This window comes from Bos javanicus, chromosome 9 (genome assembly GCF_032452875.1).
Source record: "Bos javanicus breed banteng chromosome 9, ARS-OSU_banteng_1.0, whole genome shotgun sequence".
NCBI lineage: Eukaryota > Metazoa > Chordata > Mammalia > Artiodactyla > Bovidae > Bos > Bos javanicus.
Genome location: NC_083876.1, coordinates 103203237 through 103217999, shown reverse-complemented (window position 1 = coordinate 103217999; position 14763 = coordinate 103203237).

Sequence of the window (14763 nt, the reverse complement as noted above, 5' to 3'; positions counted from 1 at the left end):
ACCAACAACGAGAGTCACACCCTCACCATCACAGTCACCCCTGGGGATCAGACCTCGTCCAGAATTTAGTGCTAGATGTATTGTCTCATCAGTTCTAAGGGTGACCTGATGAGCTAGATACCATTATTTTGGCTATTTATAGTGAGGGAGCAGAGCCTCTGAGAGGTTACAATCCCACCCAGTAACGTCAGTCTGAAGGCAGAGTGCTCCCACTCGTCCTCACTGGGCTAAGCCTCACCAGGAGCAGTGGGGGGGACAGGGCGGTGCAGATTTAAGACGGCATGTCCTCACTGTGTTCATAACCCCTGTCAGTTTGTTAAATGTTTGCAGGCTTCACTCCACGCAGGCTGGATTGCCAAGGTCAGGGAGATATCTGTGCTCTGTTTAAAGCTGAGAATGTATTTGTGGACTCAAAACTCTCTTACAAATCAGGCACACAGACTTGCTCTTTGGCAATGCACTCAGGGTATTAATGGGCTTCCCTTGTGGCTCAGCTGGTAAAGAATCCACTGCAATGCGGGAGACCTGGGTTCGATCCCTGGGTTGGGAAGATCCCCTGGAGAAGGGAAAGGCCACCCCCTCCAGTATTCGGGCCTGGAGAATTCCACAGACTGTGTAGTCCTTGGGGTTGCAAAGAGTCGGATGTGACTGAGAGACTTTCACTTTCATTTTCACAGTCATTAACATTTTACTGTTGGAAACTAAGTGTTGTGAACAGGTATCTCACCCCATTCAGATGTTTGTGAGCTTACTCATAACCATGCTAGCAGAGATGTCTAAATGTACAGTATACTAATTAGGGCGTTAGACACGATATGGTGACTTCAAGGGCATTGTGCCGAGTGAAATAAGTCAGACAGAGGAAAACAAATCCTGTAGGGTCTCACTTATATATGGAATCTCAAAAAAAAAAAAAAAAGGAAATGAGGTCAGATTATCTGTGGTCACAGAGGAGTCTCAGGGAGTGAGGGGTGGGGGGACTCGACGACGGTGGGCGAGAGGGACACGGTTCCCCTTACATGAATGAGCACAGCCTGGGGACCATGGCAACACTGCTTCCCATGTATGTGAAAACTCCTGAAGAAAGGGCACCTAAAATTTCTTATTACCAGGGAAGAAACTTTTTTTTTTCTTAATTTCCTTGAGATGACCGATACTAACGGAGCTTGCTGTGGTAATCATTTCCCAAAACATGTAAGTCAAGTCATTATGCTGGATACTTGAGACTTATTCAGAGATGTATGTCAACTGTATCTCAACAAAACGGAAAACAAAAAACAATTTGAAGCTTGAAATATGCATGAGTATCTAATGAGGGTTGATTATAATAAAAAGAAATAATAACAAAAACTATAACATTTAAAACACACCTACAGAGGATGAACTGCATTAAAAATGTGCAGAAACACTGGGAACACAGCATCTGACAAAATTTTAATATTGCACGTTTTTGTATACTTTCCCCTGTTGTTTCATAGAAAGGAATTCCTTTAAAACTGTAGAAAATGTGGTTTCACAGTTGTTGGTACAATTTTACAAATGTTGGTACTTTCAATCATTAATCTGCCATCAACTCAACAAATCATTTTTACTTAATGAATGTGCCACCAATGTTAATAAAAATAAATTTAAATATCAAAATTAAAAGTACTCTATCAGAAGTCCTGCACATAGAAGTAGTTTTTTAAAAAACTGATCTTCTTACTTATTTTGATTATGTAAGACAATAACAGAAGCTGTATTGCTACTGAGAATATTAAATTTTTATCACTACTCTCATAAGAAAGTAGTTTAGGTAGACAAATGCTGAGATCCTTTTGAGGTCGTTCTATGTAGAAAAATACATTTATATACTTAACATATAAGCAATTTCTATTATTTCAAAAATAAAAATTAAAAAGAATTATATTTCTTCCTAAAGAGCTTAATGGGCTTCCCTTGGTGGCTCAGATGGTAAAGAGTCCCAAAGACTTTGGCTTAGGCCTTATCTTGGATGAATATTTTTTAAAAATTTAGTTTACTGAAATATATTTGACTTACAATGTTTTGTTAATTTCTGCCATACAGCAAAGCGATTCACTGACACACGTATGTACATTCTTTTTCATGTTCTTTTCCGTTCTGTTTATCTCAGGATGTTGAGCACAGCTCCCTGTGCTACACGGTAAGGCCGTGTTGCTCGTCCGTTGTATACATCATGGTTTCCATCGCCAGCCCCAGACTCCTGTCCATCCTGCCCCCACCCCCGCCCCCGGGCAACCACACAAGGCTAACAAGGCTAATCTCTCTGTCTGTGAGTCCATTTCTGTTTCATCGATTGGATCATTTGTGTCATGGTTTACATTCCACATACAGGTGATATTGTACGATCTTTTCCATTAATATTTCACCAAATTTAATTTGGTAGAAGATGAGAAATTTAGTGAATTCAGTTCAGTTTAGTCACTCAGTCGTGTCCGACTCTTTGCAACCCCGTGAATTGCAGCACGCCAGGCCTCCCTGCCCATCACCAACTCCTGGAGTTTATTCAAACTCATGTCCATCGAGTCGGTGATGCCATCCAACCATCTCATCCTCTGTCATCCCCTTCTCCTCCTGCCCTCAATCTTTCTCAGCATCAGGGTCTTTTCCAATGAGTCAGCTCTTCGCATCAGGTGGCCAAAGTATTGGAGTTTCAGCTTCAGCGTCAGGCCTTCCAATGAATATTCAGGACTGATCTCCTTTAGGATGGACTGGTTGGATCTCCTTGCAGTCCAAGGGACTCTCAAGAGTCTCCTCCAGCACCACAGTTCAAATGCATTCATTCTTCAGTGCTCAGCCTTCTTTATAGTCCAACTCTCACATCCATACATGACCACTGGAAAAATCATAGCTTTGACTAGACAGATCTTCATTGGCAAAGTAACGTCTCTGCTTTTGAACATGCTGTCTAGGTTGGTCATAGCTTTCCTTCCTAGGAGCAAGCGTCTTAATTTCACGGCTGCATCACCATTGGATAATTATTGCCATTTAACTAAGTAACATCATGCAAATATACAATGAAACATGTTAGTGGAATAACTGTAAGTTCTTAAACATCAAAAGAGAAATATTTCTCCGAGTAGCTCTCTTCTCTGACCACATTGTCTCGCTCTCAGTCCAGCGATGCGCTGGTGAATGTTTGTCAACCAGTTTTCAGTAGAAATAGACACATAAACAATTGTTTCCAAGACAAAGCACCTCCCGGCGTGGAGGACTACAGCCTGCTGGCTCCTGAAACCCTGACTGACTCATGAAATTCTGAAAATTTCACAACTGGCTTTCACAAGGTGGAACTGGCCAATTCTAGTATGTTGTTACTCAAGCTCTGCTACGTTTTAGACTGGTGAGTTATAATCGCATATAATAAATTTCACGTATCTAAACCGTAAGATCTGATAATCTGCAACATTTATACACTCATGAAACCATCATCACACAAGGACAATACCCCTGACATCTTCTTCACTGACTCTTCCTCCTGCGTCTTTGCAGTCCCGTCCTTCTCTCCCCGCGGTCCACTTTCGCCGCCCCGGCCCGTCACTCCAGATTGTCACGGAGCGCCAGGTTAAGCGCCTGTTGCCGTTCGGCAGCTTCCCGGTGGCTGTCGGCTCTATCTGCCATCCACTGTGGGCAGCTTCCCGCTGGCAGTCGGCTCTATCTGCCCTCCACTGTGGGCAGCTTCCCGCTGGCTGTCGGCTCCATCTGCCATCCACTGTGGGCAGCTTCCCGCTGGCAGTCGGCTCTATCTGCCCTCCACTGTGGGCAGCTTCCCGCTGGCAGTCGGCTCTATCTGCCCTCCACTGTGGGCAGCTTCCCGCTGGCTGTCGGCTCCATCTGCCATCCACTGTGGGCAGCTTCCCGCTGGCAGTCGGCTCTATCTGCCCTCCACTGTGGGCAGCTTCCCGCTGGCTGTCGGCTCCATCTGCCATCCACTGTGGGCAGCTTCCCGCTGGCAGTCGGCTCTATCTGCCCTCCACTGTGGGCAGCTTCCCGCTGGCTGTCGGCTCCATCTGCCATCCACTGTGGGCAGCTTCCCCCTGGCAGTCGGCTCCATCTGCCATCCACTGTGGGCAGCTTCCCGCTGGCTGTCGGCTCTATCTGCCATCCACTGTGGGCAGCTTCCCGGTGGCTGTCGGCTCTATCTGCTCTCCGCTGTGGGCAGCTTCCCGCTGGCTGTCGGCTCTATCTGCCATCCACTGTGGGCAGCTTCCCGGTGGCTGTCGGCTCCATCTGCCATCCACTGTGGGCAGCTTCCCCCTGGCAGTCGGCTCCATCTGCCATCCACTGCGGGCAGCTTCCCGCTGGCTGTCGGCTCTATCTGCCATCCACTGTGGGCAGCTTCCCGGTGGCTGTCGGCTCTATCTGCTCTCCGCTGTGGGCAGCTTCCCCCTGGCAGTCGGCTCCATCTGCCATCCACTGTGGACAGCCAGCGGGGCAGCATGCAGGCGGTGTGTGTACGCCAACGCTACTCTCGCAGTTTGACCCGCACTTTCCTTTCCCTGCTGCGCCCCGAGTCTGTTCTCATGTCTGTGTCTCTCTTCCTCTCCTGAAAACAGGCTCATCACTCTCTTTTTCTAGATTCTGTGTATATGTGTTAATATACGAAGTTTGTTTTTCTCTTTCTGACCAACTTATTTTTAATGAATGAGCAGCGTTTCACTGAACGGACATCCCACTTCCGCATTCAACCCCTCATCTGTCGGTGGACATAGGGTTGTTTGCAGTCTGAGGTTATTGCCTAGGGCTGTTATGAACATTCTTAAATAAGCAGAAATACGCTTTCCTTTATCCAGTCATGGACTAGTCAGGTCATAGGTCAGGTGAGAGCTTAACATTTGAATAAATGGACAAACTATTCCAAATTGTTCCCTAAAGTGGGACTTGACCTTCCCATCAGTAGTGTATGAAAGCTTGAGTTCAGTTTCCCGACACCTTACCGATATTCAGTATGGTGAAGTTTTTTAACTATTCTGACAGATATGTAGTAGAATCTTACTGGCATTTAAATTTTCATTAACCTGGAAACTAACAGAGTCGGGCATCTTTTAAACCATATATTTTTTGATGATATGTCTGCTCAAATCTTTTGAAATGTCCCCTCTCATCATTCAGAAGGGACATGAGTCCTTTATCATGTAACATTTGCAAGTATATTTCTTGCAGTCTGAGGCATATCTTTTCATTCTTTTAACAAGGTTTTTGATGGATGGATGGATGGATGGCTAGATTGAAAAGTAGGATTATTTAATTTTCATGAGGTCCAGTTATTGGTACTCTCATGGTTTGTGGTTTTGATGTTGTAGCAAATAAATCTCTGCTTCAAACAAAGTCACAAAGCTATTTTCTTACTTTCTTCTAGAATTTTTAGAGTTTTAGGTTTTATATTTAGGTCCATTATCCATTTTGGATTAATCTACATGGTACAAGATATAAATCAAGCATTTAATTTGTTTTTGTTTTGTTTTATTCTTGCACATGGATATTTAATTGGTCCAAGATCACTTGTTGGAAAGACTATTTTCTTCTACACTGTTTCCTGTAAAGTTTTTTGTCAAAAATCAGTTGTTCATATGTGTATAAGTGTACGTCAGAACTCTTTTTCTGTTCTATTGACTTAACTTTCTATTTTTCAATAGTACCGTACTGTCTTTACTACTTTTATAATGAGATTTTAAATCAAGTAGTATAAGTCTTCTTCTTTTGCTTTTCAGAGCCATATTGTCTATTCCAGATTCTTTGCATTTCCAAGTGAATTTCATAATCAGTTTGCAAGTTTATACAAAAACACATGTCAAGATTTTAATTGAAATTGCATTGAATCTGTGAATTTGGAAATAATTGCATCTTAAAAAATACTGAGTCCTCTGATAAATGAACATGGTACATCTTTCCATTTATTTAGGACTTCCTCAATTATTTTCAATGTTTTATAGCCATAAGTGGATAGCTATTGCCCTATTTTGTCCGACTAATCCTGTAGTATTTCATGTTTTTGCTGTTGCTGCATCTGAAAATTTAAATTTCTGGTGATTCATTGCTAACATACATAAATACAACAGAATTTTGTATATGGATTTTTATTTTCTGTAACCTCACAGAACTCACTGTTCCTAGCAGGTTTTTGTAGGTTCCACTGGATTTTTACACAGATGCCCATGCGTGTAAACAAAGGGACAGTTTTGCCCCCACCTTTCTGGCCTCAGTACTCTTTTTCTTGCCTGGTTGCACTGGCTAGAATTTCCAGTGCAGTACTGAGTAGAAGTGAGTGACGAGAGGAGGCTTTCACATCTGAGGGGGACGCATTCAGTCTTTTACCATTAAACTATAGGTTTTTATAGATGCCCTTTATCAGGCTGAGGAAGTGCTTTTATACTCTTACTTCTCTTTGTGTTTCTAGTTTATTTCTGGCAGATAGACTTTCTTTAGCATTTTGTATATTGAAGTCCATTGGCGATTAATTCTTCCCACTTTTGTATGTCTGAAAAAGTATTTGTTTTACTTTTGTTTATGAAAGATATTTCGGCTGAGTATAGAATTCTAGGATGACATTTTAATTTCAGTACTTTAAATGTTGGGGAGGCTTCCCTGATCGCTCAGTTGGTAAAGAATCTGCCTGCAATGCAGGAGAACCCGGTTCAATTCCGGGGTTGGGAAGATCCGCTGGAGAAGGGAAAAAGCTACCTACTCCAGCATTCTGGCCTGGAGGACTCCAGGACTACACAATCCATGGGTTGCAGAGTCGGACACGACGGAGCGACTCTCACTTTCACAGTGTTTTAGCATTTCACTGTTGGAAACTAGGTGTCTTGAACAGATGTCTCATCCCGTTCAGATGTTTATAAGCCTGTTTATAATCAGGCCAAAAGAGATGTCTAAATGTGCAGTATGCTAAAGTAGGGCATTATAATTCACGGTGCTCTGTTAAATTTTCTAAATCCCTTGTTCTCTGTATGTTTTCTTATGGATAGTAACTTTGCTAGGTCTTCAAGTTCACTAATTCCTCTTTTTTCAAAAAAAATCAGCACACATCTGTTTCTCATCTCACACATTGTATTTTTCATGTCTACAAGTTCTATTAGGACGCATTTTACATTTTAACTGTATCTACTTAACTTTTTGAACATACAGAAGATAGTTATAAAAACTGTTTTCATTTTTATACTGCCATAATCTTCTATTTTCTATCATCTGCATCACTCCTTGGGCAGTTTTACTGGTGGCATTTTCTTCCTATTCTCAGTTCAGTTCAGTTCAGTCACTCACACATGTCCGCATGGGACTCTTTGTGACCCCATGTATCGCAGCACGCCAGGCCTCCCTGTCCATCACCAACTCCCGGAGTTCACTCAGACTCACATCCATCCAGTCGGTGATGCCATCCAGCCATCTCATCCTCCGTCGTCCCCTTCTCCTCCTGCCCCCAATCCCTCCCAGCATCAGAGTCTTTTCCAATGAGTCAACTCTTCGCATGAGGTGGCCAAAGTATTGCAGTTTCAGCTTTAGCATCAGTCCTTCCAATGAACACCCAGGACTGATCTCCTTTAGGACGGACTGGTTGGATCTCCTTGCAGTCCAAGGGCCTCTCAAGAGTCTTCTCCAACACCACAGTTCAAAAGCATCAATTCTTCGGTGCTCAGCTTTCTTCACAGTCCAACTCTCACATCCACACACGACCACTGGAAAAACCATAGCCTTGACTAGACAGACCTTTGTTGGCAAAGTAATGTCTCTGATTTTGAATATGCTGTCTAGGTTGGTCATAACTTTCCTTCCAAGGAGTAAGCGTCTTTTAATTTCATGGCTGCAATCACCATCTGCAGTGATTTTGGAGTCCAAAAAAATATAGTCAGCCACTATTTCCACTGTTTCCCTATCTATTTCCCATGAAGTGATGGGACCAGATGCCATGATCTTAGTTTTCTGAATGTTGAGTTTAAGCCAACTTTTTCACTTTCCTCTTTCACTTTCATCAAGAGGCTCTTTAGTTTCTCTTCACTTTTGGCCATAAGGGTGGTGTCATCTGCATATCTGAGGTTATTGATATTTCTCCTGGCAATCTTGATTCCAGCTTGTGCTTCTTCCAGTCCAGCGTTTCTCATGATGGACTCTGCACAGAAGTTAAATAAGCAGGGTGACAATATACAGCCTTGACGTCCTCCTTTTCCTATTTGGAACCAGTCTGTTGTTCCATGTCCAGTTCTAACTGTTGCTTCCTGACCTGCATACAAATTTCTCAAGATGCAGGTCAGGTGGTCTGGTATTCCCATCTCTTTCAGAATTTTCCAGTTTGTTGTGATCCACACAGTCAAAGGCTTTGGCATAGTCAATAAAGCAGAAATAGATGTTTCTCTGGAACTCTCTTGCTTTTTCCATGATTCAGCAGATGCTGGCAATTTGATATCTGGTTCCTGTGCTTTTTCCAAAACCAGCTTGAACATCTGGAATTTCACAGTTCATGTATTACTGAAGCCTGGCTTCGAGAATTTTGAGCATTACTTTACTAATGTGTGAGATGAGTGCAATTGTGTGGTAGTTTGAGCATTCTTTGGCATTGCCTTTCTTTGGGGTTGGAATGAAAACTGACCTTTTCCAGTCCTGTGGCCACTGCTGAGTTTTCCAAATTTGCTGGCATATTGAGTGCAGCACTTTCACAGCATCATCTTTCAGGATTTGAAATAGCTCTACTGGAATTCCATCACCTCCACTAGCTTTGTTCATAGTGATGCTTTCTAAGGCCCACTTGACTCCACATTCCAGGATGTCTGGCTCTAGGTGAGTGATCACACCATCGTGATTATCTGGGTCATGAAGATCTTTTTTGTACAGTTCTTCTGTGTATTCTTGCCACCTCTTCTGAAAATCTTCTGCTTCTGTTAGGTCCATACCATTTCTGTCCTTTATCAAGCCCATCTTTGCATGAAGTGTTCCCTTGGTATCTCTAATTTTCTTGAAGAGATCTCGAGTCTTTCCCATTCTGCTGTTTTCCTCTATTTCTTTGCATTTATCGCTGAGGAAGGCTTTCTTATCTCTCTTTGCTATTCTTTGGAACTCTGCATTCAGATGCTTATACCAGACTTCCCTGTCCTTCATCATCTCCCAGAGCTTGCTCAAACTTGTGTCCATCGAGTCAGTGATGCCATCCAACCATCTCATCCCCTGGCATCCCCTTGTCCTCCTGCCTCCAACCTTTCCCAGCATCAGGGTCTTTTCTAATCAGTCGGCTCTTCACATCGGTGGCCAGAGTGTTGGTGAGGATGTGGAGACAGTTCAAGCCTTGCACACTGTTGGTGGAAACGTGCAATGGCACAGCTACTGCATAAACCAGAACGACAGTCCCTTCAAACTAGAAACGCGGTCACCATGCGCTCCAGGAACACGGTCAGCGGTAAAGAACCTGCTGCCAAAGCAGGAGACAGCGGTTCAGTCCCTGGTTCGGGAAGATGCCCTGGAGAAGGAAATGTAGCACTCCAGGATTCTTGCCTGGGAAATCTCAGGGACAGAAAGCTGGTGGGCTACAGTCCATGGGGTTGCAAAGAGCTGGACACATGACTTAGTGACTGAGTACGCATGCCAGCAGTGCTGCTCACCATGGTTATGTCCTAGACAGAACAATTTAGGCAAAAAAGAGAAATACAAGTCATCCAAATCAGAGAGGAAGAAGCAAAATTATCTCTGGAGATGGCATGATCTTACACATGAAGAACCCTAAAGACTCCACATGTACACACAAAACTGTTGGAATTAATAAACAAATTTGGCGTATGTCAGGATATAAAATCAACACACGTCAATCAATATACAAGTCAGTTGTGCATATATACACTAAATAAGTTATTTGAAAAAGAAATTAAGAAAACAGTCTTATTTATAATAGACTCAAAAATAAAAATAGTGAAAATGAAATTGTATAGATAGGAATGTGAGCATGTTTTGAAGATTCTGAGAGACATCTTTAGATAAAAGCACTAAATATTAGGAGAAATGCAAAGAAAACACTGAGATTTGAGTTAAATTGTGTTACTTTCATGCGATGCTCTTATACCGCAGCGTTGCTTCCAGGTTGGATAGCCCAAAATCTTGTTTTGTTTTCCTCATTTTTCGTTAGACTTTGGATCACCAACTTCACTTTGAATCAACAATTCAGTTTAAAAGATGTGCATTTCTGTACCTCAGGATTCTTCTCACTGTGACAGGTGCTTTATCAAGTTCATAGAACTTTAAATTAACTAAGAGCCTCTTCTGTGGACTTTGTGACTGCTCTTTTGAGTGGATAAAATAAGATACTTTATACAGATTTACAAGCAAAGAAAATTTCTATGTCTTTTTCTGTTTTTCAATAGCTTCAAATGTTGAAAGTATGAAATTCTCAGGATAAGAAACAGTCTCAGGATGAAACATTTGAATTAGAAGGATTTCTTTTTATACTCTCTTAATAACATCAGGTCACTTGATGCATTCTACTCACTGAGGGTCAAGATGATCCCTGAGGAGTGAGTCCATTCTAGATGTGTGTGTTCGTACACAGCTCATTACTAACCTGTACCTATTGTGAAATTCCACTCATCCAAGGACTCCTTTGGCTTTCTCTCCTTTTGGTTTTTAAGTTTTGTCCGTATAAGTTGTGACAGCTAATCTTTTGTGCCCTCTGTCCATGGGGGGCCCAGCCACTTGGCCATTGTTCCGTGAAGGTGTTTTTGGATGAGAGTAACATTCGAATCTGTAGGCCGAGTAAAGCAGGTTGTTGAAGGCCTGAATAGCCCAAAAGTGCTGACCCTCCGTGGATGTGAGGGAACTCTTCTCGCCTGTCTTTGAACGGGGACACTGGCATCCCGACCTCCGTTCGGACTCGAGTGAAGCGTCAGTTCTTCCTGGGACCCCAATGGGAAACACACCCTCCCTTCTCCTGGCACCAGGCCTTTGGACGAGGGCTGGACCTAAACGATCAGCTTTCTGGGGCCTCCAGCTCAATGGCTGCAGAGCTCGTCAGCCTTCCTGATTGTGTGAGCCAGCTCCTTACCATCAATCTTTATATGTGTACAGCCTATTGGTTCCGTTTCTGCAGAGAGTTCTGACTAATGTATAAAGTTTGCCAAAGGCTTTTTGAAATGACTCAAAGCTGAGTAGAAGACGAAGGCCCTGAGCCCTTCTTTCGAGGTCACACAGCTTAGGACATCTTGCAAAATTTGTTCCTATCATTCACTTGCAAGGACATTGAAAAGAAAGAAGATACTGCTAAACTCTTTTCTGTGATTGTGCTTTGCAAAAGGTTACCCTTGCTCAATTTTGGGTGTCATATTTACATCTGTCATGCTAGCTGGGATCTTCTGTAACCACTGGATTCTTCTGTCCTTCCTTCCGGTCTGAATTCCACAGCAACAATGCACACACACACGTGTGCACACACCGAGCGAGCGGCAGGCACAAGGCCGCCGGGCCGGAAAATCTTCCTTTTTGGTCTCTTTGCTCCGATTCCTGCTCCTTAATTACAAAAACATTGTGCAAATGTCAGTCAGATGAATCTGTTTGCGAAAACCCATGGCCATGTGTGCGTTCTCCCAGGATACCACACAGAGTGACTCAGCACGAAGTCTTTTCACCCGAAAGACATCTTGAGCAAAATGCCCCAGAGGTGAAGCAAATTCAGGGAAAACCCCACAGAAACACCATGCTGACACAATACCCTCCGCTGACCGTGGGTGTGGACGGCCCAGGGCGACTGCCGCGGTCGTGTCCATCTGGGGTCCCGGGGGCCGGAGACCCTGCTTTCCTGTGTATCGTGGATCAGAGCTCAGATGTGTTTAGGGCTTAAGAGAAAGAAAAGCCCTAGCTGTCTGCGTGGAGTTGCTCGACTTCAATGTGCGTGCGAGATCCTTATTGGAAGAATTGAGGCGGATGATTCCTCCTCGAGGCCCTACTGCGGGTGGAGGCTGGTCTTCAGTGTTGAGAACAGGGGACCTGATGGGTGGGTTGGGCCCAGCTGGTGTTGGAGGCTCTGGGTGGAACGGAGCCAGCTGTCGCCACCTTCCAGGAGCCCCTCCGTAGACACCTGGAGTCCCGTGTGGAACCGGAGACAACGCTCCCTCCGGGCCCTGGACTGGACCAGCCCCCACTGCCCTGGGGAAGAGGAGCCTCCTTCCCGGCGCCCAGTCACAGAGATGCCCCCGGACTTCTGCTCCTCGCCCCTCCCTCTCCGTGCTCCCTGCTAAATCACAGCCCACACATGCACCGCCTGTCAGGGCGGCTGAACGCCCCCGGGGTCCTGCTGGAGCCTTGGCTCCTCATTAAACACCTTCTGGCACTGACCACGGACTGATCCGGAGCCTGGGCTGGGAACATGTTGCTGATGGAGGGTTTCTGGGGCAAAAACAGCCTTCACACCACTGTACATTCTTCCCAATCCCCAGCAGCACAGGCAGAGACTCGGTTTTCAGGCTGCGGTCGAGTCTCCCCCGGGGTCAGCAAGGAATTCTGTGGGAAGAGGTCCTTTGAAGGCTGCTGTCCCTTCAGGCCTCAGCGTCACACCTAGAATAGTCCCAGAGACTGGCCTGCTCCAGGCACGTGGCGTTCACTGACGTGAACTGTCGACTTAGCAAATGAGCAAGACGCTCATTAGTGAACTTCTGCGGGGTAATCAGAAGTCCCTGAGGGACAAGGGGAGGAGCAGTGGAGTGTGGACGGAGCCACCAGGGGAGCCCCCGTCCCTCCTGCAGTCACGGCCCCCTTCGGCCAACCCCCTGGGGCCCTTCCCCCGGGCTGGGGTCACAGCCCTGTAGGCAGGAGGCCAACCCTCTGCTAACTCCCAGAGATCACAGGCCAGTGGGAGAGACACAAGCTCCAGGAATCCGAAGATAAGCTTGAGTGAATGGGGTCCTGAGAGACACGGGACACAGGTCAGGCCAGGGAGGTGGAGGTCTTGGTCAGCTGGGCATGGAGACCTTGGAGCTGAGGTCTGAGCTCCTCCAGTGGAAAGAACCAGCCATCGGGCAGCCAACAGGAAACGGTTTCGCAGAAGAGGTAGCAAGTTCAAGGTCCCTAAAAAGAGCACTTGGGGCACAGAAAGGCGGAGGGAGGCCCAGAGGGTGTGGTAGGGGGAGCGGCAGCAAGGACCACGGGAGGAGGTAGGGGCGGAGGGTGTCTGCTGTGTCCCTGTGGTCACTCTAGGGGCTGGCAACAGGGGATGGCATGGTGGTCAGGGTGTGGCTGACCCTGCAGGCAGCTAACCAGGGCTTCCCAGGGGGCGCTCGTGGTAAAGACCCTGCCTGCCAATGCAGGAGATGTAAGAGACGTGGGTTCAATTCCTGGGTCAGGAAGGTCCCCTGGAGGAGGGCATGGCAACCCACTCCAGGATTCTTGCCTGGAGAATGCCCTGGACAGAGGAGTCCGGCAGGCTGCAGTCCCTGGGGTCACAAAGAGTCAGACGCGACTGAAGCGACTCAGCACACAGGCAGCTGACAGCTATCTGGCGTCTGGGGGCACCCAGCACTCCCTGGGAGAAGACAATGGTACCCCACTCCAGTACTCTTGCCTGGAAAACCCCATGGACAGAGGAGCCTGGTAGGCTGTGGTCCATGGGGTCGCTAGGAGTCGGACACAACTGAGTGACTTCACTTTCACTTTTCACTTTCATGCCTTGGAGAAGGAAATGGTAACTCCAGTACTCTTGTCGGGAGAATCCCAGGGTCCGCAGAGCCTGGTGGGCTGCCGTCTATGGGGTCGCACAGAGTCGGACACGACTGAAGCGACTTAGCAGCAGCAGCAGCACTCCCTGAGCCGTCCTGGGCTCCCAGGGTCCCCGGAGAAGGGACTCTGAGGTGTCTCACTTCACTGTCCTGCAGGCCGTGTGGAAGGCTGGCTCCTGGGGGCGGGCGAGGCCTTGGGGGCTGGGACCCCGCGTCCCAGGCGCAGGCAGAGGCTGGAGGAGGGGGCGGGACAGACGGGATGAGTGAGGCCAGGAGGCCAGCCTGGAGGAGGCCCCACACCAGGAGCTGATGTCAGCTGTGGGGGTGCTGGACACGGCGGAGGGGAGCGGCAGGCGACCCAGGCCAGGCGCCCCCACTGCTGGTGCCGGGTCCCTGCGACCCCGTGGTCGCCATGGGAACAGGAGTCTGCAGCCAGGGGGGCCGGCCGTTCCCAAGAGCAGGGAAAGCACAGAGACCGGAGCTCCTAGGCACCCCCGCCGCCCAGCTGAGCCGGGGCCTCTGTGGTCACTGGGGTCGCTGGGCCCTCCGGCCTGGACCCGCAGAGCCGCGTCCCGCTCCCAAGCACCCCCCCAGTGTGGGGGCTCTAGAGAGGGCCCTGGTTTCACCCGCTGATGTCGGCAGGGCACAGAGCCCCAGGGCGGCTCAGAACCGGTTCTGACCCAGCGGGCTTTGTGAGTGCGCCCGTTTCACATGGGAGGGAGCTGGGGTCCAGGAGGGTCCCGGCTGGAGCCGGGCTTCCCGCTCCGGACGCCCCCTTTACTCCCCCCAGCATCTGCCGGCCTCACTCCCAGCCCGGCCCCCAGCGTTGCTGTGCGGCTACTCAGTCCCCGCCAGGACTGGAAATAACCCGCGACCTCATCCTGCCTGGCCTCCATCCACAGGAGCTGTTTAAAGGAATCTTCTCCTCCCGCGACCAACCCGGGCGCCCTGGAGTCGGAGTCGCAGGCTGCAGTGTCTCCTCTGCTGTCGGTCAGGGCAGAGCGAGTTCCCGGAACCCTCCGCCCACAGCGGGTGAGAAAGCCCGGCAGCGGGCGGAGGCCGA